Raw genomic sequence first — 23,575 nt, 5'->3', positions numbered from 1 at the left:
CTATGTAGCTGGTACCACAGGCATGTGTCAGCATGCCTGACTCATTGTTGTGGGTATTTAAAAAATTTTACGAAGTTTGTATTTTGTTTTAGATGTTGCCTTTATATTAAAATTCTTATGTAATAGACTTAGTGGGCGCCCCCCTCCCCACATTTTTTGGTTATTTTCTGTTGGTTTCTTACTTTGAATACTATTGAAATTACCTAGTAACTTTTTCTTCCCAGGCATTTGATTTAAAGTAATATCTTTTTCTTTCAGTTACTATCAAGTAATCAGTTTCTTTTTTTTTTTTTTTTTTCCCAGTTTTTATCTCTTCATACTTCAGTTTTTGGATAGTTGTGCTCTCTACATTGTTGGAACATATAGTCATTATGTAGTATAATGTGTCACTTAGAACCCCCATTCAGGTTTTTACAGATAAATATATATTTAATACCCACTACCATTTTTATGTTGATATGGACTTTCCAGTTATTTGGGTCATCTGGAATTCATTTTCTCTAATAAATTCCTCAGGAAGAGCTTATGGGAACAGTATTCCTTGTGTTCCACTATGTTTAAAAAGTTTGTCTGGCTTGGTGATGATAAAATTCTATTCCACAGTATTTGAAATACGTCATTCCACTGTCTTCTGACACAGAGCATAGCTGTTACAGTATCATGTTGACCTGTTTTTCTTTGAGCAATGTAGCCTTTTTTTGGTCATTGTTTAGATGTCCACAGGATTTTTTTGTTAGTAGTCTTTTTTTTTTTTTTTTTTTTTTGAGACAGAGTCTCACTTTGTTTGCCCAGGCTGGAGTGAAGTGACAGGATCTCAGCTCGCTGCAACCTCTGCCTTCCAGGTTCAAGGGATTCTCCTGCCTTAGCCTCCCTAGTAGCTGGAACTACAGGTGCGTACTACCATGCCCAGCTAATTTTTGTATTTTTAATAGAGACAGGGTTTTGCCATGTTGGCTAAATTCCTGACCTCAGGTGATTCACCTCCTTTGGACTCCCAAAGTGCTGGGATTACAGGTGTAGTCTTTGTAGTCTTATTGGTGTTGGTGGTCTCTTTTCAATATGTGTTAATAGTTTCAAGCTTCCTTCCCCTCTTCTTTTTGTCTTTTTCTCGATGTCATGAAGGTTTTCTTAGTGTTGAGTTTTTTTTTCCTTTTTTAATTTGCTTTTTGTTTTTGTTGTCTTACTGCCTTGGTTTTCTTCTTTGGGACTCCTACTGTACATATGTTGGATCATATGTGGTATATATATAGAGATGTCTGTCGCCTAGGCTGAAGTGCAGTGGTGTGATCGTGGTTCATTGCAACCTCCACCTCCTGGGCTCAAGTGATCCTCCTACCTCAGTGTCCTGAATAGCTAGGACTACAGGTGCATGCCATCATGCCTCGCTAATTTTTGTATTTTTTGTAGAGGTGGGGTTTTGCCATGTTGCCCAGGCTGGTCTCGAACTCCTGAGCTCAAGTGATCCTCCCACCTCAACCTTCCAAAGTGTTGGGATTACGGATGTGATCCACTGCACCAGGTCTGTATATTGTTTATGTGAGATAAACCTCTCTTTTGTTTCCTCACTTGTATAACCAACTGTCCTCTGAACCTTTTCATTTAGATTTCTAATGGACAGCTGAAGCACAACGTGTCCCAAACCGATCTCATCATCTTCCCTGTAAGATCTTCACTAAAGCCTTTTCTTTCTCATTGTTGGTCATTCATTCTTGCTGTTGCTTAGGCCTAAAAACCTTGACTACTCTTTTATCTCCTTGCTGTTTTTAAGATATATCTAGTATCTGGCTACATCTCAATAATTCCACTGAACTAACATTTTCTGTGAGTTATTGTAATAACATCCTAACAGGTCTTCCTGCATTTTAGGAAACAGGTTTCCTTACAGCCTGTTAGTAACATAATAGCTGGAGGGATCTTTTACAATCCTAAACCAGTTTGTCAGTCCTCTCTTTTAGACTACATAGAGGTTTCTTATTTCACCTAGAGTAGCAGTGAAAGTTCTTACTTTGTTTCGATGAGACTCTGTGACTTGCCTCTGTTTTTTTGTTTGTTTGTTTGTTTTGTTTTGTTTTTTTAAAGACCAAGTTTCCCCCTTGTTGTCCAGGCTGGAGTGCAGTGGTGCAATCTTGGCTCACTGCAACCTCTGCCTCCCACGTTCAAATGATTCTTCTGCCTCAGCCTCCCAAGTTGCTGGGATTACAGGCATGCGCCACCACGCCCAGCTAATTTTGTATTTTTAGTAGAGATAGGGTTTCTCCATGTTGGTCAGGCTGGTCTCGAACTCCCTACCTCAGGTGATCTACCTGTCTTGGCCTCCCACAGTGCTGGGGTTACAGGCGTAAGCCACCGCGCCTGGCCTGCCTCTGTTGTATCTCTGATCTCACCTATCATTCCTGTCTTCCTTGTTCATTCTTGATCCAGTATTGTTCTTCATCCAGTGCAGGCACATTCTTACCTTTGGGTATGCCCTTTCTTGGAATGTTGTTTCTGTCGTATATCTGATTAAGTTCCTCATCTCTTTAAAGTCTCAATTCTTACACTCTTAATGAGGCCCACTCTTACCACCCTATTTAATACTGGAGCCTCTGACCTTATAGCATGAATGCTCTAACATATTAATACTTTACTTATTTATTGTGTTTAATTATAAAGCATATGCTCCACAAGAACAAGAATCCTAGTCCCCCTTGCTCACTGATATATCTCAAACACTTGGATCTAAGTGCCTGGCATATGGTAGACGGTCATCATTCGTTTGTCTAGTGAATAACTATACCCTGTATTTCCTTGAAAGGATGATGTCCTCCTAAAGCCATTCTCCCACCCCTGTCTGTGGTGTTAAGATGTTTTTCTGTGTCATAGCATGTCATTTCTTTTTAAACCCTGTGGTGGGAGTACATTAGGAAAGTTCCTAGTCTTTGTTGGTTTTATTTTATTTTTATTTTATTATTTTTTACGATGGAGTCTCGCTCTGTCACCCAGACTGAAGTGCAGTGGCATGGTCTTAGCTCACTGCAACCTCCACCTCCTGGGTTCAAGTGATTGTCATGCTTTAGCCTCCTGAGTAGCTCGGATTACAGGCGCCTGCCACCACCCCCGATAATTTTTTTTATTTTTTATTTTTTAATTTTTAGTGCCAGGCTGGTCTTGAACTCCTGACCTCAGGTGATCCACCTGCCTCGACCTCCCAAAGTGCTGCGATTACAGGTGTGAGCCACCACGCTCAGCCTTTGTTGGTTTTATTTTAGCTTCCTGTGTTTTTAGGCTGGAACTGTTTCTAGAAATCCATTTAAGATGGAAGTTGACTCTGAAATTGGTTGAATAAAGTTAGGGTGGTTTATTAATGTAGAGGAATTGTGAGTTACCACCTGTCATATATGTAAGATAATTTCTTGTTTGTTTCCTTACTCTCTAAGCCTAATAAAAAAAGTTTCCTTTAAAAAAAAAAATTATTTTCTAGGCCAGGTATGGTGGCTCAGACCTGTAATCCCAGCACTTTGGGAGGCCGAGGCAGACGGATCACCTGAGGTCAGGAGTTCCAGACCAGCCTGTCCAACATGGCGAAACCCCCTCTCTACTAAAAATACAAAAAATTAGCTGGGCATGGTGGCGGGCGCCTGTAATCCTAGCTACTCGGGAGGCTGAGGCAGGAGAATCACTTGAATCTGGGAGGCAGAGATTGTAGTGAACTGAGATCATGCCACTGCACTCCAGCCTGGGCGGCAAGAGTGAAACTCCATCAAATAAAATAAAATAAATAAAATAAAATAAAATAGTCTCTTTTACTGCATTTTTCAGTGGCAGTTTGAGAAGGCGTGGCACATGTCGATAGACATTAACATGCAATTGACAAATGCCTTTAAAAAAGTGTACGTCTATATTATGTCAATGTTTTTATAATTCTGTTTCAGCAAATCAAGAGAGTTGCAGTAATCTAGAAAGGATTTATTATGTCATGATAGTTTACTGTGTAGTCTCCCCAGGAAGGGCCACTGTGTTCTGCGTAATGCTATTAGGCACAAGATGTGAAATAATATCTGTGAGGTCTTCATTTGGTGAATATGATAAAATCAATTAGCATTTTAAAGGGCTTCTTAAAAATACCATTTAATGAATTATAAAAATTATTAGTTATGATTGAGAACATTTGTTAAATTAGTGTTTTCTTTGTTTGGATTGGATGTAATGCATAAACTTCAAAGATGTAAAAACTTTATTTAAAAAATTTTTTAAATTTTTTGTAGAGATGGGAGTCTCACCATGTTGCCTAGGGTGGTCTCGAGCTCTTGGGCTCAAGTGATCCTCCCACCTCAGCCTCCAAAAGTGTTAGATTACAGTCCTGAGCCATCACGCCTAGCCTTACTTTTCTATCACCTGTGGAGAACATGTATTAACTTTGTAATAAAGTTTTTAGGCCTGGTGCTGTGGTCTTGCCTGTAATGCCAGCACATTGGAAGGCTGAGGTGAGAGGATCACTTAAGCCCAGGAGTTCAAGGCCAGCCTGCGCAACATGGCAAGACCCCATATTGACAAAAAATTTTTAAAAAGTTAGCAGGGCATGGTGTGGTTAAAAAAAAAATTAGCTGGGCACAGGATGACAGGTACCTGTGGTCCCAGCTACCTGGGAGGCTGAGACATGGCAATCACTTGAGACCAGGAGGTCGAGGCTACAGCAGACTATGATCTGTCCACTGTACTCCATCCTGGGCAACAGAGTGAAGACTGTCTCAAAAAAAAAAAAAAAAAAAAAAAAAAGAAAGTATATCTATGTCTATGTCTATCTTCTGTATTTTCTTTTTTTTTTTTTTTTTTTTGAGATGGAGTCTCGCTCTGTTGCCCAGGCTGGAGTGCAGTGGCCGGATCTCAGCTCACTGCAAGCTCTGACTCCCGGGTTTACGCCGTTCTCCTGCCTCAGCCTCCCGAGTAGCTGGGACTACAGGCGCCCGCCACCTCGCCCGGCTAGTTTTTTGTATTTTTTAGTAGAAATGGGGTTTCACCATATTAGCCAGGATGGTCTCGATCTCCTGACCTCGTGATCCACCCATCTCGGCCTCCCAAAGTGCTGGGATTACAGGCTTGAGCCACCGCGCCCGGCCTATCTTCTGTATTTTCTATAAATTAGTGGTGGTTGGATCTAGAGGCTTGAGCACAGATGATTTAATGAGATCAGTTTCCAGGTTTTCAGATTCGCAACCTTTTGTTCTCTTAAATTCTTCTTCTTTTTTTTTTTTGGAGACAGTCTTCCTCTGTCACCAGGCTGGAGTGCAGTGGCACAATCAAGGCATTGCAGCCTCGACCTCCCAGGCTCAAGTAATCCTCCTACCTTAGGTTTCCTAAATAGCTGGGACTACAGGTGCATGCCACCACCATGCCTGGCTAATTTTTGTAATTTTTTTATAGAGACATGATTTCACCATATTGCTCAGGCTGGTCTTTAACTCCTGAGCTCAAGCAATCTGCCTACCTTGGCCTCCCAGAGTGCTGGGATTATAGGTGCGAGCCACTGTGCCTGGCTGTTCTTTTAAATTTTTAAGTTGGCCTGAGAAAGCTTGCAGAGCCTTATTCTCCAGATGTCTCTTTTTACAATTATTCTTCTAACTGCCAACAGAAAGTAAGAAGTCTCCCATTTTACTGTGTTGTATTTCAGTTTTTTTTTTTTAAAGGGTTTGAAGGCCAGACGCAGTGGCTCACACCTGTAATCCCAGCACTTTGGGAGGCCGAGGTGGGCAGATCACCTAAGGTTGGGAGTTTGAGACCAGTCTGACCAACATGGAGAAACCCCATCTCTACTAAAAATACAAAATTAGCCGGTTGTGGAGGTGCATGCCTGTAATCTCAGCTACTCGGGAGGCTGAGGCAGAAGAATTGCTTGAGTCTGGAAGGCGGAGGTTGCTGTAAGCTGAGATCGTGCCATTGCACTCCAGCCTGGGCAACAAGAGCAAAACTCTGTCTCAGTTAAAAAAAAAAAAAAAAAAAAAAAAAAAGTTAGGGGGGTTTGAAACACATGGGCAATTGGAAATATTGGTGTCAGAGTTTAAAAAGTGAATGACTCACAATGGCTGGTTAACAAACGACCTATTAGTTGGTTTCTAAGTGTGTTTTCATCCGAATTGAGGTGGGAGTTAATCAAATTGCTCTCTGAGAGATCATGAAAACATAATTTTTGATGGTAGTTCACTGAGACTTTTATCTTGTAATTAAGATTATACTGAAAGAATTGAACGACATTGCTTTCACATAACTCCTTCCATGTATTTAATCTACTCATGTCAGCACATTTTTTTAATCTTACAAAAAATGAATGCATGTTGGTGGTGGGAGAGGGACAAAACGCCTTGCCCGTTGTAGCTGAACAGATTCACTCACAGTGAAAAGTGTATTTTTTATGTATATATTACCCAAATTTGTAATATGTTTATGTTTTGAACAATTACATCCTAATAATGATCATAGTAACTCAGAATAAGATGTTTTTCAACACTTAGACCTTATGATCAGGTGGAATTTAATTATTTCAGTTTATATATCTTTTTTTCAGATATAGGATAATAAAATACATTCAAGTGTAAAATGGCATTTCCTCATGGTTAAATTCTGGGGAAGAAGAATGGAAATTTTATATTTCAGGAGAAAGGAAGAGTTGTAAAATTTCTGACTAAGAGATGATGATCTAGGTTCTTTTCAATACATGAGAATGATATAACAGCTTATTAAAATGCTAATACTCATAATATCTTGGAAGCGACTGCTTTGTAACTAAATTGAAGAAAAATTTAAATGTCAACTTGCAAATGTTCTGGGTCCTATAGTTTTTCAAGAATCTTCTGGTAGGTACTTGAGCAAAAACATTCAAGTCCTTTGGTACCTGTTTGTTAGTCTCTGTGCTGGCTGCGTTGGTGATGTAATGACACGTTCCCTGAATTGACACATTCCTGTCTTTCAAGGAGTAGACTTTCTACAGCAGCCGACTTAATTTATGTCTGAAGCAAAGACATATAACTGTACACACTAAAGATCTTTACATTTCGTGTTTTTATAAACAGAATTACAAATGCATATTTTGTATTTGAAATTTTAAGACCCCTCCCCTCCAGGGTGTGTGTATGTTTCTTTATGAAAGTGCAGGCTGGAAGAGAAATTTTCTTACTAAGATGAATGTTTCATTTTGACAGTGATTAAAAGATGATTAAAATAGTGGTGATCCGTTGGAAAAATTTTAAACATGTATTTTTTAAAAAATGGAAAAACATCATTTGTTTATGCCATAGCAATTTATTTTGCCCACATAGGAAACAAAGGGAAAAGAAGAATTTTTATATGGTTCAATATTTCACTGTTAAGATAACTTAATATGTGTGTATCCTTCCATGAGGAATAAATAGGAAGGCTAAAATAGAAAATGTAAACATTTTTTAAAACTAAATTTTTAGGTTTTTAAAAAATTTTACTGTTGTTTTTTGGGCTTTAAGGAAGCTCCATATCTCTAGGTTTTTAAATCCTAATGCACCAGGTTGGCCCTTTTGCTGAGGATGAGGCACTTTTGTGGTAATGTTGCCATGGTGACTGCTTGCCAAGTGCTGTCTCAAGGTCACTCATCACTCATAGCCCTGAGTATTTGGATTTTGTTAAGGGAAAAATAACACTCAATTGATAAAATGAAGTTAATTATCACATCAAGTTACTGAAGCAAATCTAGCAAAATTATACTTATAAACAGCATTTTGTGTCAGTATTGATAAATTGTATTTTTTTGAATATTGAGTTTTAACCTGCCAGATTAGAAGGCTAATGGAAAATCTATAAATTAGCCATAGCCCATATTGTAATACTTTGATTTTATTCCATTTCTGACTTTTAAAAATGCAGCAGCATAATTTTATTATGGTTATGTTTGAAGATATCTAAACATATTTCCCTCAATATTTGCTTTTTGATTTGAGACAAGAGCAAAGATTTCTTAGGATTTATTTTTTCTTCTAGTAAACTTAGCTTGAAGTTGCCAGTTGCTAAAGCCCTTGTCCATATAAGAATAGGATGATCATTATGTTTCCCCAAACCAGATTGCAGAGATCTACTATCTACCTAGCTTTTATTTCATCTATTCTTTGTCTCATACTGCTGTTAATTAATTTTCCTTGTTCTTACTTTCTAGGTTTCAATTTTTTTTTTTTTTGTTATATACAAACATTATACCAGAAAAGCTGTTCATTAAAGGTTTTTGTTGTTATTATCAAACCAGTTTTCAGTAAAGGAAAATATGAAAAGAAATTCCCCTTTGCATTAGTCTATATTTCATCTGGGTCTTGTTCTAGAGAGAAAAATCAGAGCTATATGTCTTCATTAGGATGAAAGGTGACTTTGAAATCAGAGATGAAAAGCATTACTGTAAAAAGGAAAAATGTGATTGAAACAAAAACATGCTTTTCAAAATACATGGTTAGGTTTTTTTTTTTTTTTTTTTTTTTTTTGAGACAGGGTTTTGCTCTGTCACCCAGCCTGGATGGAGTGCTTGGTTCACTGTAACCTCTGCCTCCAGGGCTCAAGGGACCCTCCCACCTCAGCCTCCCGAGCAGCTGGGACTACAAGCACATACCACCATGTCCAGCTAATTTTTGTAGAGATGGGGTTTTACCATGTTGCCCAGTCTGGTCTTGAATTCCTGGGCTTAACAGATCTACTCGCTTTGGCCTCCTGAAGTGTTAGGATTACAGGCATGAGCCACCGCGCCTGGCCTGAAAATTTGGTCTTTTAACTAATTAGAATCTAACTAGTTCCTCTGCTTTCAGGGGAATTGGATGAATTGGTTCTCCTAAAGCATTTTCATTTCTGCTTCTATAGAGCAGACACCTTTGCAATGTCTGATCAAGATATTTTTACACTCTTGAAATTTCAGTGAATGCAAAGCTCTATAGATATTGTTGCAAATATGCGAGGTAGTATATGCCAGCTAATGTTTGTTTCATTTTTGCATATTTATGAAGCCAAGTATGTTATCTGATGCTATATTTGCTAATTTATTTGGAAAAAGGTATAGATCTAAAACTCTGTAAGCTATGATGTTAGGCAACATGATCTAGAAAAAAGAATATTGGACTGGGAGGCGAGGGCCCTGCACTGATCTTCTATCTATCTTTTACTGTGTGAACTTGGTCAAGTCACTTGTTGTGGTTCATGTTTCTCATTTGTAAAACAAGGTATTTCCATTTCTGTTGTGACCATCCATAATTCCAGTGTCAGTATTCTGTGTAGTAAAATTTGGATTATCTTCAGTAATGGGGAGAATTGTAGTTCATACCAATCTAAAATGCTGAAGCTTTCAAACTGATTCTTTGACTTTGGTTGCAGATTTATTTTGTTTTTCCTTAGGTACTATTAAAGTTTTTTTTTTGTTGTTGTTGTTGTTTGTTTTTGTTTTTGTTTTTGTTTTTGTTTTGAGGCAGAGTCTTCCTCTGTTGCCCAGGCTGGAGTGCAGTGGTGTGATCTTGGCTCACTGCAGTCTCTGCCTCCTGGGTTCAAGCTATTCTCCTGCCTCAGCCCCCTGAGTAGCTGGGACTACGGGCACGCACCACCATGCCTGGCTAATTTTTGAATTTTTATTGGAGACAGGGTTTCACCATGTTGGCCAGGCTGGTCTTGAACTCTTGAGCTCAACCATTCCACCCACCTTGGCCTCCCAAAGTGCTGGGATTACAGGCATGAGCCACTATGCCAAGCCTATTAAAGTTATTTTGTATTCCACATGTATATTTAACCAGGCTGTTTTGGAACAAGAAGGGGAAGAGTTTTTATGATGGGACTGTTTATATGGCAAATAATTAGCAGTTTTTAAAATGTTTGTGACTAACTCTGTAAGGTTAGAATTGACTGTAGAAATAGCTGCTGAAAGAATATAGAGTAGAAATTGATTTTGCAGTATTTTGAACCTGGGCTTAATGTAGACTCTGGACTTTTTCATTGAGAAGGGAGGGTTAAATGTGTAGTGTATTTTTCTTTGAAGTTTTCTTTCCTTTCCCCCTTTTTTTTTTTTTTTTTGAGATGGGGTCTCACTCTGTTGCCCAGGCTGGAGTACAGTGGTGTGATCTCACTGTAACCTCCGCCTCCTGGGTGCAAGTGATTCTCCTGTCTCAGCCTGCTGAGAAACTGGAATTACAGGCGCCTGCCACCATGCTTGGCTAATTTTTTTTCATTTTTAGTAGAGATGGGGTTTCACCATGTTGGCCAGGCTGGTGAAGTTTTCTTTAACATGTCCCATTCTATAGCCCAGGAAAGCATTATAGTCTCAAAAGATGGTGGACATCATTGTTTATTAAAACATTGTTTTTAAACGTTTACAAAGTAGAGTATATGTGAAAAGTGAAAGCTTTAGAATTAAATCTTTTCATACCCATTTCCTTGCATATACAAACACACAGTTTTTACTTTGTTGGCTCACATTGTGCTTACTCTGCCATTGCCATCTTTTTGTCAGTACGTAGAGATCTTTTTCATTTAAAAAATAATGGCAAATATGAATTATTAGACTATATTCATATAGTCTAATAATAAACCAGCTATTTGCTGTTAAAACAGTGCCACAAAGAACATCGTTTTTCTCCCATCTTTACCCACTCCTGCAAATATTCTCATAGAACAGATTCCTGAAAGTCAAATTTTTTGGGTCTGTGGATGTCCAAGGGATATCTTTCATATTTGGTTGGATATTTCAAAATTGCTTTTCAGAAAGCTTTAATAGCTTACAGTCCTGTCAACAGTGACACCTACTTTTCTCATGCCTATTTTCTTTGGATGATGATCTTATAGCAGCCATTTATTGAGTGCCCACCATGTGTTAGGAATTGTGTCAGGTGCTTAACTTGACTTTCTCTAATCCTGATAATCCTGTAAGATTATTTTCATCCCCATTTACAGTTGAGGAATTTGAGGGTCAGAGAGGTGAAATAACTTGCTTAAGGCTGCATAACTAGTAAATGGTAACACACTGGGGTTTAAACCGCCACCTGTCTGATTCCGAAGTCTGTGTTTCTCTTAATCACAGACTGTTTCTAATATTGAGAGGACCATCTGTAAATAGGTGCATATATACAAATTGAGAAGTACATATTTTCCTTCAAATTAAGTGATATAGTCAGATAATACATAGAAACTTAATAGTCCTTCAAATCAGCCATAGCCAAAACAATATAGATAATTCAGTTTATTGACAAAGTTATGTATGAGATATAACTCTGGCTTTAGATGTTTAGGTTTCTGACTTTTCAAATGAGTATAATCCTTAGTGGTTTCATGTTTAACTTGAGAAACCAATGATTACAACTAGAAATATACTACTAGTCTACAAACCTGTCTAGTTAAGGATGCCATAACAAAGTGCCACAGACTGAGTGGCTTAAACAACAAATTTATTTTCTTACACTTCTGGAGGCTGGCATCCCAAAATCAAAAGTGTCAGCAGGGTTGCTTCCTTCTGAAGCCTCTTTCTTTGACTTGTAGATGCCTGACATCTCCCTGTGTCTTCACATGGTTTTCTCTCTGTACATGGCTTTGTCTAAATTTCTTTCTCTTCTCTTCTCTTCTCTTCTCTTCTCTTCTCTTCTCTTCTCTTCTCTTCTCTTCTCCTTTTCTTTCTTTCTTTCTTTCTTTCTTTTTTGAGATAGATTCTCACTGTTGTTGCCCAGGCTGGAGTGCAATGGTGAAATCTTGGCTCACTGCAACCTTCCCCCGCCGGGTTCAAACAATTTCTCCTGCCTTAGCCTCCCGAGTAGCTAGGATTACAGGCATGCGCCTCCACGCCCAGATAATTTTGATTTTTTTTTTTTTTTTTTTAGTAGAGATGGAGTTTCTCCATGTTGATCAGGCTGGTCTCAAACTCCTGACCTCAGATGATCTGCCTGCCTCGGCCTGCCAAAGTGATGGGGTTACAAGTGTGAGCCACTGCGCCGACCTCAATTTCCTCTTACAAGGGCACCAGTCATATTGGATTAAGGCCACCCTAGTCACCTCATTTTGAATAGGATCACCTCTTTAAAGTTCTATCTCTAAATACAGTCACATTGTCGGGGTTAGGTTTAAAACATGAAATTTGGCAGGATGCAAAGAACTCTACCAGTTCTTCCACTGTTTGCATCAGTTTCAGTGTCCCTATCAGTAAAAGAAATCACAAGCAGTCTTGAATAATTGAAACCCTTCTGCCAGATTGTCTAATGTCAGTCTCTTTTTTTTGACACTGCTTCTTCTAAGTCATCTTCCTCATTGTTTGGCACAGAAGCCCTCATCTCTATCAAGTTATCTTCTGTTAATTCCTCTGGTGTGTGATGTCTTTTAGCTCTTACACTTCTTTAAGATCCATATCTTAAAACTCTTCACTCCCTACTTTTTTCACTTTTTTTTTTTCTTCTCCCATATCCACAACCTCCATGATTTCCTTGATAGGCTCTGTTGTAAATCCTGTGAAGTCATGCACAACATCTGGTCACAGTTTTCTCCGGCAGGAATTTATTGTTTTGGACTTGATACCTTTCACAACGTTTTCTGTAACAAGGATGGCATCTTCAATGGTATAATCCTTCCAGATTTTCACGATGTTTTCTCTATTAGGATTCTTTTCCGTAGCATCCGTAATCCTTCCCATAGAGCACTATGTGTAATGAGCTTTAAGGCCCTTATGACCCCCTGATCTTCAGACTGAGTTAGAGTTATCATGTTTGGGGGCAGGTAAACCAACTCGATGCCTTCATTGTTGAACTCATAGGCTTCTGGGTGGTCAGGGCATTGTCCAATAGTAAAAGAACTTTAAAAGGCAGTCCCTTACTGGCAAGGCATTTCCTGACTTCAGGGACAAAGCATTGATGGATTCAATCCAGAAAAAGACTTCTTATACTCCAGGCCTTCTTATACAACCAAAAGACTGGCAGCTGGTGTTTATTTTTCCCTTCAACGCTTGGGACAGGGGAGGGAGGTGGCGGTTAGCAGCAGCTTAGATGAGGGCAGTCCTGATCATAAACCCTACTGCATTTGTACACAACAGTAGAGTTAGCCTGTCTCTTCCTGCCTTATATCCTGATGCTTGCTTCTCTTTCTTACTAGATAAATGTCCTTTGCGGTTTTTCTTTTCCTTCCAGAATAGGGCACTTTCATCTGCATTAAAAATCTTTTCAGGCTCTGCGTGGTGGCTCACGCCTGTAATCCCAGCACTTTGGGAGGCTGAGGCGGGTGGATCACTTGACGTCAGGAGTTCGAGACCAGTCTGGCCAACATGGTGAAACCCCGTCTCTACTAAAAATACAAAAAAATTAGTTGGGCGTGGTGGCCTGCACCTATAATCCCAGCTACTGGAGAGGCGGAGGCAGGGGAATTGCTTGAACCAGGGAGGTGGAGGTTGCAGTGACCCGAGATTGCACCACTGCACCCCATCCTGGGTGACAGAGTGAGACTCCACCACACCCAGCTAATTTTTGTATTTTTAGTAGAGATGAGGTTTTGCCGTGTTGACCAGGCTGGTCTTGAACTCCTGACCTCAGGTGATCTGCCTGCCTCGGCCTCCCAAAGTGCTGGGATTACAGGCATGAGCCACCGTGCCTGGCCTAATTTTTGCATTTTTAGTAGAGATTGGATTTTGCCCTGTTGGCCAGGCTGGTCTTGAACTCCTGCCCTCAGTTGATCCACCCGCCTCGGCCTCCCAAAGTGCCAGGATTACAGGGGTGAACTACTGTGCCTGGCTGGATATGCACATTTTAATTTTGTGTCTTTCAAGGGCCAGCTCTATTTGTTGAATGTATAAATGAATAAAATAGGTAATCTTGGTACTGATAGAGTTTATAAGCCTAACCTACTGTTTCTCAGTTTTACATGTTTTTTTGTCATCTGGGAATTGCCATTATGAGAACATAAATATGGAATTTTCATGTAAGTCTCTACAAAAAGCTATTAAAGACAGATTGTGAAATTACTTCATGTTTTCTCCTAAGGTTAGATGGGAAGTGGCAGAATCCAGGTCTTCTGTCAACTCAGTGTTGCTCTTGGTGTCTTATAGGATATATTTTTTTGTGTGGCCACATATCATATTTAACTATATTAAAGGCTTATCCAATCGCTTTTGAAGACTTTATTCTGTAATATTTTGCTCTAAATATGATTTATTTGAATCTTTAACCTCCGTTGGTATATTTTGAGAAATGGAGTTGACGGAACTAGTTGAAACTTTCAAAAGTATTTGTGGATTGAGAGACTCTCAGTGAGCAAGTAGTAAGTATGAGAAAGGGTGGAAGTGTTTTTCAGGTTGGGATATTTGAGAGCTATCAGAGGATTTGTTCTAGACCACTGCTACTCAAAAGTGTAGTCTATTTCCTTACAGTATCTGTATCATCTGGATGATACTAGAAATTCAAATTCCTGGGTTCTACCTCAGGCCTGCTGAGTTGTAATCTCTGGGTTTTGGGCCCAGGAATATGTTTAACAAGACCCCCAGGTGTTTCTGCTTAGTTTTGAGAGGCACCATTCTAGACTAAACTATAGGAAGGACGGATTAACTGAATTGGTTTTATTATTTTTTGATTTAAAAAAGTATTAAAAAGAGACTGGGTCTTGCTATGTTCTGCATGCCTGTAATCCCAGCCACCCTAGTAGCTAAGGCAGGAGAATTGTTTAAACCCAGGAGGTGGAGATTGCATAAGCCAAGATTGCGCCACTGCACTCCACCCTGGGCGACAGAGCACAACTGTGTTTCAAAAAAAGGAGATAGGACCTGACTTTTAAGATTCCTTGGTTACATATTTGAAAAGGTTAGTTCTGGATAGTTGTTGGGAACTTGTTTTCTGCCTGTGTCCCTTCTTTCCCCAGTATTGCAAAATAGTTGCTATTGGGTAATTTTAGAATTCAAATTTATATAATCATAGTGATTAGTACAATTAAAATTAGGAGGGAGGATAGTACAATTTATGAAGTTGGAATTTAAGCTATTCTGAGTTGTGATTCTTGTTTCTATCAGTTGAGAGACCTTGAGCAAATTATTCTAACTCAACTTTAGTTCTCATCCATGGACAATGAAATGGTGTGCATCTTAGAAATTTAATAAATGTTTGTTCCTTTCTTTCTCTTGTGGTAGGGTCTAGTTTAGAGTAATTTAAATAACATGTTTTCTGGGTTTAAAGTGGTGAGTGAAAATAATTGGAGTGACAAAATGGGTAGAAGTTATTTGGGATTGTTTATAAAGCACAACCTTTCATCTAATAAAAATTAGTTAATATGTGGTTCTACCCAGATTTTCTTAATCTAGGCATTTTAGAGAAACACAGAATAAAGTCTTTTTGGACAAGTACTCTATCTTCCTTTTTAAAAATGAATATAAGCTAGATCTCAAACAGAACAGTTCTGGTTAAAAAAATGGTTTAAGCTTTTTGGTAAATCGTGGTTGCTGAAAGAAAAGATTTTAACTAGATTACATTAGGTATGGTATAAACTTTTAAATTATAGAGATAAGCAAGTATTAGGTGATTTGAAAGGAAGCAAGATGATTTTGGGCTATTCCTGGTTATGGGATATGCTACATGCTAAACAATTGTACTAGTTCAGTATCATTCAACTCGAGGTTTTCTTATTTTTGAATATTATTATTTTGCTGTTGCTTTCCATTGATTTGTTTGTAAATGGCTTTTGTTAACCAGTTTATTTCTATTTAAAATGTTATAGAACTTAGAGGGTTGGCTTTTTCCTGGGTTTTTATCTGAATGAATCTATTGGCTCTAATTTAGCTAAATAGCCTGATTGATTTAATTCTGCTTAGAATATTTTTATTATGCTAAGATTTCCTGCTTGTCACAAGTGGAATCTTAACAAACTTGAGGGTGTGCTTCATCAGAGTGGACAGTCACAGTTTCTAGAGTTCTTCCTTATCTGTGTCATGAAATGCTTTCCTGATAACTTAATGGTATTTTACTGTAATTAACAGTTTTATTTTACTGCAAAACTCTTAAGTGTTATTGCCATATGAGATTCATATGAGATTGTTTTTAGTGCCGTTCTTGAAAAGCTTGAACGTACTTTCCCATTTTGGAGCTTTAAAGAATGACCTTGGCCGGGTGCACTGGCTCACGCCTGTAATCCTACCACTTTGGGAGGCCGAGGCGGGAGGATCACCTGAGGTCAGGAGTTCGAGACCAGCCTGGCCAACATGGTGAAACCCCATCTCTACTAAAAATACAAAAATTAGCTGAGCGTGCATGCCTGTGGTCCCAGCTGCTTCAGAGGCTGAGGCAGGAGAATTGCTTGAACCCAGGAGGCAGAGGCTGCAGTGAGCCGAAATTGTGCCACTGTACTCTAGGCTAGGTGACAGAGTAAGACTCCATCTCAAAAAAAAAAAAGAAAAAAAAATAGGAAAAAAAAAAGGCCTCAGTGCAAGTTTTTCTACTCTCCAAAACCTGTGCTAAAAGTGCCATTTTTCTGTTTGTACATGTATCTCAAAAAGAGTAAGACTCCATCTCAAAAAAAAAAAGAAAAAAAAATAGGAAAAAAAAAGGCCTCAGTGCAAGTTTTTCTACTCTCCAAAACCTGTGCTAAAAGTGCCATTTTTCTGTTTGTACATGTATCTCAAAAGATACTGGTATAATAAGTGACAGTACTTTAAGTACTCACCTAGTACTTGCAGATTTTGTCATTATTGGAAATTGGCAGGGTCAATATTGCTTTCCTTATTTGTGAATCTACCCAGCTACTGTCAAGTTATGCTTTATTACTTATTAAATTTTTTTTTTTTTCCGTGTAGAGATGACATCCTGCTGTGTTGCCCAGGCTGGTCTCAAACTCCTGGCCTCAGGCTATCCTCCTGCCTTGGCCTCCCAAAGTGCCGGGATTACAGGCCTCTGAGGCACCCCACCTTGCCTGTCAGGTTATCCATGGGAAGAAGGAGCTACCTGTGAAACTGGTTTAAAATATTTTCTTTCCTAATTCTTGATAATAAGGTTATTTCATTTTTGCTACATATTTGTGCCTTTTGTATTTAATCCAAAAATATCAGAATACTTCACAATTTTACAAGATAAATTACTTCTTTGTAAAATAGCTGTATGATTTTTATGTGAATTGCCAGCAGTCTGTAACTCTAACATGTTTTGGTGATATCAAAGTTAGTACAGTTTTCAAGGCAAGTTTATGGAAGGAGGTTTTCATTGCATAATCAAGTCAATTTCAGAATATTGTTATATATTCAGTCTGATACTTATATATTTGATGATAAAGATTTTTTTTTTTTTTTTTGTCTTTGGATAAGGAGTTTTGCTCTTGTTGCCCAGGTTGGAGTGCAATGGTGCGATCTCGGGTCACTGCAACCTCCGCCTCCTGGGTTCAAGCGATTCTGGGATTACAGGCGTGCGCCACCACGCCTGGCTAATTTTTATATTAGTAGTAATACTGGCCAGGTTGGTCTTGAGCTCCGGACCTCAGGTGATCCGCCTGCCTTGGCCTCCTAAAGTGCTGGTACCGGCGTGAGCCACCGTGCCTGGCCTGTATGAGAATTTGAAAGAAACACCTGCATTGATTAAGTATAAAAAAGAGCAAGTTAAAATGTGCAATTGAGAACCAGACATGTTTGGGTTAATGACCCAGAGATTGCATTAAGTCTTTGAAGAATTTTCATTTTACTTTTCCTCTTGGGAGCATTGGGTGACGTTAGATATAGAAATAAATATGTGGTGTAAGAATTCTGCATCTTTAATTTTGAAAGTTCTATGAAATCCAACCCATTTATAAAAACAAATCATAAAAGTTGATGACTTAATGTGTGCTGTATACTGCTTTATCAAGTGGATCTTGTTTGCCACTCATGATTTAAAAAAATTAATAGATTTTATTTATAAAATAATTTCATATTTACAGAAAAGCTGAGCAGATAGTGCAGAGTTCCTGTTTACCGTTAATATTTTGAATTAGCGTGGTACATGGTATGTTTGTTATAATTAGTGAACTGATATAATACAATATTAACTAAACTCGATAGTTTACATTAAAGATCACTCTTTGTATTACAATTCCGTGGGCTTTGACAAATGCATAGTATCATATACCTACCATTACAGTATCATACAGAATAGTTTCACCTCTCAATAAGTTACTTGTACTTCAGACCTATCAATGCCTCCTCCCTTCCCCGCTGGAACCTCTGGCAACTACTGGCTTTTTAATTGGTTCTACAGTTTTGGCTTTACCACATGTCATATAGTTGGAATCATACAGTACATAGCCAGTCTGAACTGGCTTCTTTCATTTAGCAGTTTGCATTTAAGGTTCTTCCGTGTCTTGACTTGATCACTCATTTCTATTTATTGATGAATAATATTCCATTGTATGAATGTACCACAGCTTATCCATTCACCTATTGAAGGACATATTGGTTGCTTCTAGTTTGAGGTGGTTATAAGTAAATCTGCTATAAACATTTGCATATAAATTTTGTGTGGACATGTTTTTCTTATTTATGTTACGTTATGTTGGACGGAGTCTCACTGTGTTGCCTAGACTGGAGTGCATTGGCACGATCTCTGCTCACCCCAGCCTCTGCCTCCCGGGTTCAAGCAATTCTCCTGCCTCAGCCTCCTGAGTAGCTGGGATTACAGCCATGCGCCACCACGCCGGGTAATTTTTTTTTTTTTTTGCTCTGTTGCCCAGGCTGGAGTGCAGTGGCGTGATCTCAGCTCACTATAACTTCTGCCTCCCAGGTTCAAGTGATTCTCCTGCCACAGCCTTCCGGGTAGCTGGGACTACAGGTGCACCCTACCACACCTGTCTAATTTTTTGTATTTTTAGTAGAGACGGGGGTCTCACTTTGTTGCCCAGGCTGGTCTCGAACTCTTGAACTCAGGCAATCTTCCTCGGCCTCCCAAAATCCTAGGATTACAGACGTGAGCCACTGCACTGGCCAAGTTTGTATTTTTAATAGAGATGGGCTTTCACCATATTGGCCAGGGTGGTCTCAAACTGTTGGCCTCAATCAGTCCACCCACCTTGGCCTTCCAAAGTGCTGGTTTTACAGGAGTGAGCCACCACACCTGGCCTTAATTTTTTTTGGAGACAATTTCGCTCTGTTGCCCAGGCTAGAGTGCCATGGCACAATCTTGGCTCACTGCAACCTTTGTCTCCTAGTTTCAAGCAATTCTCCTGCCTCAGCCACCCTAGTAGCTGGGATTATAGGTGTGCGCTATCATGGTTGGCTTTTTGTATTTTTAGTAGAGACAGGGTTTCACCCTGTTGGCCAGACTGGTCTCAAACTCCTGACCTGAAGTGATTTGCCCACCTTGTCCTCCCAAATTGCTGGGATTACAGATGTGAGCCAGTGTGCCTGGCCATGAGGACATGTTTTCAACTCAATTGGATAAATACCTGGAAGTGTGATTGCTGGATCTTGTGGTTAAACTCGGTTTTAGCTTTGTGAAAAACTGCCAGACTGTCTTCCGAAGTGGCTGTACCATTTGTATTCTCACCAGCAATGAATGAGAGTTCCTGTTACTCTGCATGCTCACAACATTTGGTATTGTCAGTTTTTTAGATTTTAGTCATTCCAATGGGTATGTCGTAGTATCTCATTGTTTTAATTAGCAGTCCTGTAATAACAGATGATGTTCAGCATTTTGTATGCTTATTTGCCATCTGTATGTCTTCAATGAGGTGTCTTTTGTCCATCTTTTAACCGGTCTCTTGTGTTACCATTTTGTCATTGAAGAGCTCTTTGTATATCTTGGAATGTAAATTCCTGATGTGTTAAACATTTTTCTCATAGTCTGGCTTGCTTTGATTTAAAACCATTTTTTATTTCAATAGTTTTTGGGTTATAGGTGGTTTTGGTTACATTAATGAGTTCTTTTGTGGTGATTTCTGAGTTTTTAGGTGTACCCGAGCAGTGTACACTGTACCTAATATATAGTCTTATCCCTCTTTTTTTTTTTTTGAGGTAGGGTCTCTGTCACCCAGGCTGGAGTGTAGTGGTGTGATTTTGGCTCACTGCAGCTTGACTTCTGGGGCTCAGGCGATCCTCCTACTGCAGCCTCCAGCCTCCTGAGTGGTGTGCAGTCACCATTCTCGGCTAATTTTTTGTATTTTTTGTAGAGACAGGGTTTCGCCATGTTGCCCAAGCTGGTCTCGAACTCCTGAGCTCAAGGGATCTGCTTGCTTGCTTCAGTCTCCTAAAGTGCTGGGATTACAGGCGTGAGCTACTGGGACTGACCCAATTTTTTTTTTTTTTTTAAGTGGACTTTTTTTTTTTAAAGCTACACGGTCTCGATCTGTTGCCCAGACTCCAGTGCAGTGGCATGTTCATAGCTCACTGCAGCTTCAAATTCCTAGGCTCAAGTGATCCTCTTGCTTCAGCTTCCCCAAGAAGCTAGGACTTACAGGCCTGTGCCAGCATACCCAGTTATTTTTTTTCTTTTTCTTTTTTTTTTTATTTTATTTTATTTCATAGAGATAGAGTCTTGTTGTGTTGCCTGGGCTTGTCTCAAACTCCAAGCCTCAAGTGATCCTCTTGCCTCAGCTTTCCAAAGTGCTGAGATTATAGGCATGAGCCACTGCACTTCGCTTAGGCTATGTTTTTAAAGAGCAGTTTAAGGTTATAGGGAAATTGAGAGGAGGGTACAGAGATTTCCCATATATACATATCTTCCTCCATTATCAACAACTCCCTGCCAGAGTGGTGGGTTTGTTACAGTTGATGAATTTACACTGACACATCATCACCTAGAGTTCATAGCTTACATTAGGGTTAATTCATAGGATGTTCTATATTCTGTGAGTTTAGGCAAATTTACAGTGACCTGCCATTAAAATATCAAACAGAGTAGTTTCACTACCCTAAAAAACCTATGGTGCACCTATTCATTCCCCGCTTCCCTACAATCTCAGACAACCATTGATCATTTTATTGTCCCTATAGTTTTGCTTTGTTTTTGACATGTCATGTAGTTGGAACCATAAAGTATGTAGCCTTTTCAGACTGGCTTCTTTTGCCTAGTAATATACATTTAAGTTTCCTCCCTGTCTTTTTATAACTTGATAGCATATTTCTTTACAGTGCTGAATGAGGTTCCATTTTTTACATGTGCCACAATTTATCCACTCACCTATTGAAGGACATCTTGGTTGCTTCCATGTTTTAGCAATTATGAATAAAGCTGCTATAAGCACCTGTGTGTAGGTTTTTGTGTGTAGGATATAAGTTTTCAACTTTGAGTAAAACACCAAGGAGCATGATTGCTGGTTAGAATATGTGTAGTTTTTTAAGAAATTGCCCAACTGTCTCCTAAAATGGCTTCTGCATTCCTACCAGCAATCAATGAGAATTTCTGTTGCTTCACATACTTTCCAGTGTTTGGTATTGTCAGTGTTCTAGATTTTGACCATTCCAACAGGTGTGTATTAGTATCATCATTTCAATTTGCATTTCCCTGATGACGTATGATATGGATCATCTTTTAATATACTTGTTTGCCATCTGTCCCTGTGTCTTGATTTTTTTTTTTTTTAATTTGTGTTGGCAAATGAGGGTCAGGAATTGGATTTGGGATCTAGCTTTAAGGAGTTAGTTAGGGTTTGGTATTTTGAATGTAAAAAGGCCTAGGAATGTTTGTATAGAGTGATAAATCACAACTGTGCCACAAACCTTTTATTATTTTGTGATTATAAAAGCATAGCAATCACGTTGGAAAATTTGGGATACTTTCAAAGCAGGAAAAAGTACTACTAGTAATTGTGGGGATTAACATTTTGTTACATTTTCTAAATTGTTTTTCTTCTATATATTCTCCATATGTTTCTGTATCCTTTTACATGTAATTGTGCAGAACTTTTAATATTTTAGAGGCTACTTTTATTAAAAGTAATTTTTTTTTAATAGTGATGAGGTCTTGCTATGTTGGCCAGGTTGGTCTTGAACTCTTGGCCTCAAGTAATCCTCTCCACTGGGCCTCCCAAACTGGTAGGATTACAGGCGTGAGTCAACGCGCCTGGCTAAAAGTAATGTTTATGTGAGCATTAGATACCACAAGCTTTGTCTGCATTTCTCATACTTCTTTGTTTAGAGTACTGGAAGTAGATTCTGGATCAGAGACTACTGCTGGATGTTACTAATTGTTTTCCTATTGTATCCTTTTTATATTACATTAAGGAGTTTAACATTTTGTAGAACTTAAAAAGTTTTTTGATGGCATCATTTTTGTTTTATTTAAAAATTACAATGCAAAATTATTTGTAATTTTACCACTTAAAAGTCAGTGATTTTGGATGATGATGTGTCAGTGTAGTTTCACCAGTTGTAACAAACTCAACACTCTGGTAGGATGTGTTTATGATCGGGGAGGAGATGCATATGTAGAGGGAATAGATACGCTGTCTCTGTACTTGGGCTCAATTTTGCTGTGAACCTAAAACTGCTCTAAGAAGTTAGGGAAAAAAGTGATACAGTAATTAAACCATGCCCTCAATTCAGTTGCATATTAAATTTGAGTGCAGGCCAGTCATGGTGGCTTATGCCTATAATTCCAGCAGTTTAAGTGGCTGAGGTGGGGCTAGGCACGGTGGTTCATACCTATAACCCTAGCAGGAGGCCGAGGCAGGTGGATTTCCTGAGGTCAGGAATTCGAGACCAGTCTGACCAACATGGTGAAATGCCATCTTTACTAAAAATACAAAAAAATCAGCTGGGTGTGGTAGCGGGTGCCTGTAGACCCAGCTACTCAGGAGGCTGAGGCACAAGAACCTCTTGAACCTGGTAGGTGGAGCTTGCAGTGAGCCGAGATGGTGCCACTGCACTGCAGCCTGAGCTACAGAGCAAGATTCCATCTGGGGAAAAAAAAAAAAAAAAAAAAAAAAGAAGGCTGAGGTGGGAGGATCACTTGAGCTCAGGAGTTTGAGACCAGCCTAGGCAGCATGATGAAACCTTGTCTCTATAAAAATACAAAAATTAGCCAGGTGTGGTGGCGTGCACCTGTGGTCCTAGCTACTTGGGAGGTTGAGGCAGGAGGATTGCTTGAATCCCCCTGAGGGTGAGGCTGCAGTGAGCCATGATGGTGACACTGTACTCCAGCCTGGGGAACAAGCGAGACCCTGTCTCAAAAAATGGAAGGAAAAAAAAAAAAAAAAAGGTAGGCACCTTTCTCCATTTTTTTCCCCAAGTATAAGCAGATACATCTATATAAACATTGTTCTCACACATTAAAAGAATCGTGTTATTTTTCTTGCATTTATTTTTCAGTTATTGTAGCATCAGCATCCTTTTAGGTGATTGTATATGGACATTTCCTGCACTATTTTCAACGGCTATATAATATACCGTTGTTGGATGTCCTTTATTTAGTCATTTATCTATTAATTCAGCAAAGAACTATTGAGTACCTGTCATGTGCAAGTTACTGGGGATATATTCAACAAACAGAACAAACTGAAATCTCTCACCTCAAGGAGCTTGTATCAAGTTGGAGTTTATATTCCCCTATTGATGCTCATTCTTTATTTCCCCCTTTTTTTTTTTTAAGGTAGAATATTGTAGTGAATATCCTTGTTACATTTTTTTATCTTTGTTAAAACCTCAGTGGTGTCTACA

General features: G+C 39.0%; 1 protein-coding gene across 5 annotated transcripts in view; it reads left to right on the top strand.

Moving 5' to 3' along the window:
* The window catches only part of NCOA3 (nuclear receptor coactivator 3), a 154,368-nt gene that overhangs the window by 40,155 nt on the left and 90,638 nt on the right, over positions 1-23,575 (top strand). Inside the window, exon 2 of one of the 5 annotated variants that reach the window (XM_073006036.1) lies at positions 16,757-16,952. The exons of 3 other annotated variants lie outside the window; for them this stretch is intronic. The gene's annotated coding sequence lies outside the window, so the exon portion shown is untranslated. Of the gene's footprint in view, positions 1-771; positions 891-16,756; positions 16,953-23,575 lie in introns of those variants that run through there. One more of the 5 variants, XM_073006038.1, reaches the window with a different exon arrangement.

The sequence above is a fragment of the Chlorocebus sabaeus genome, chromosome 2, assembly GCF_047675955.1.
Source record: "Chlorocebus sabaeus isolate Y175 chromosome 2, mChlSab1.0.hap1, whole genome shotgun sequence".
NCBI classification, from domain to species: Eukaryota; Metazoa; Chordata; class Mammalia; order Primates; family Cercopithecidae; genus Chlorocebus; species Chlorocebus sabaeus.
Note: the sequence above shows the minus strand (reverse complement) of the source record. Positions and strands in the feature narration are given on the sequence as shown.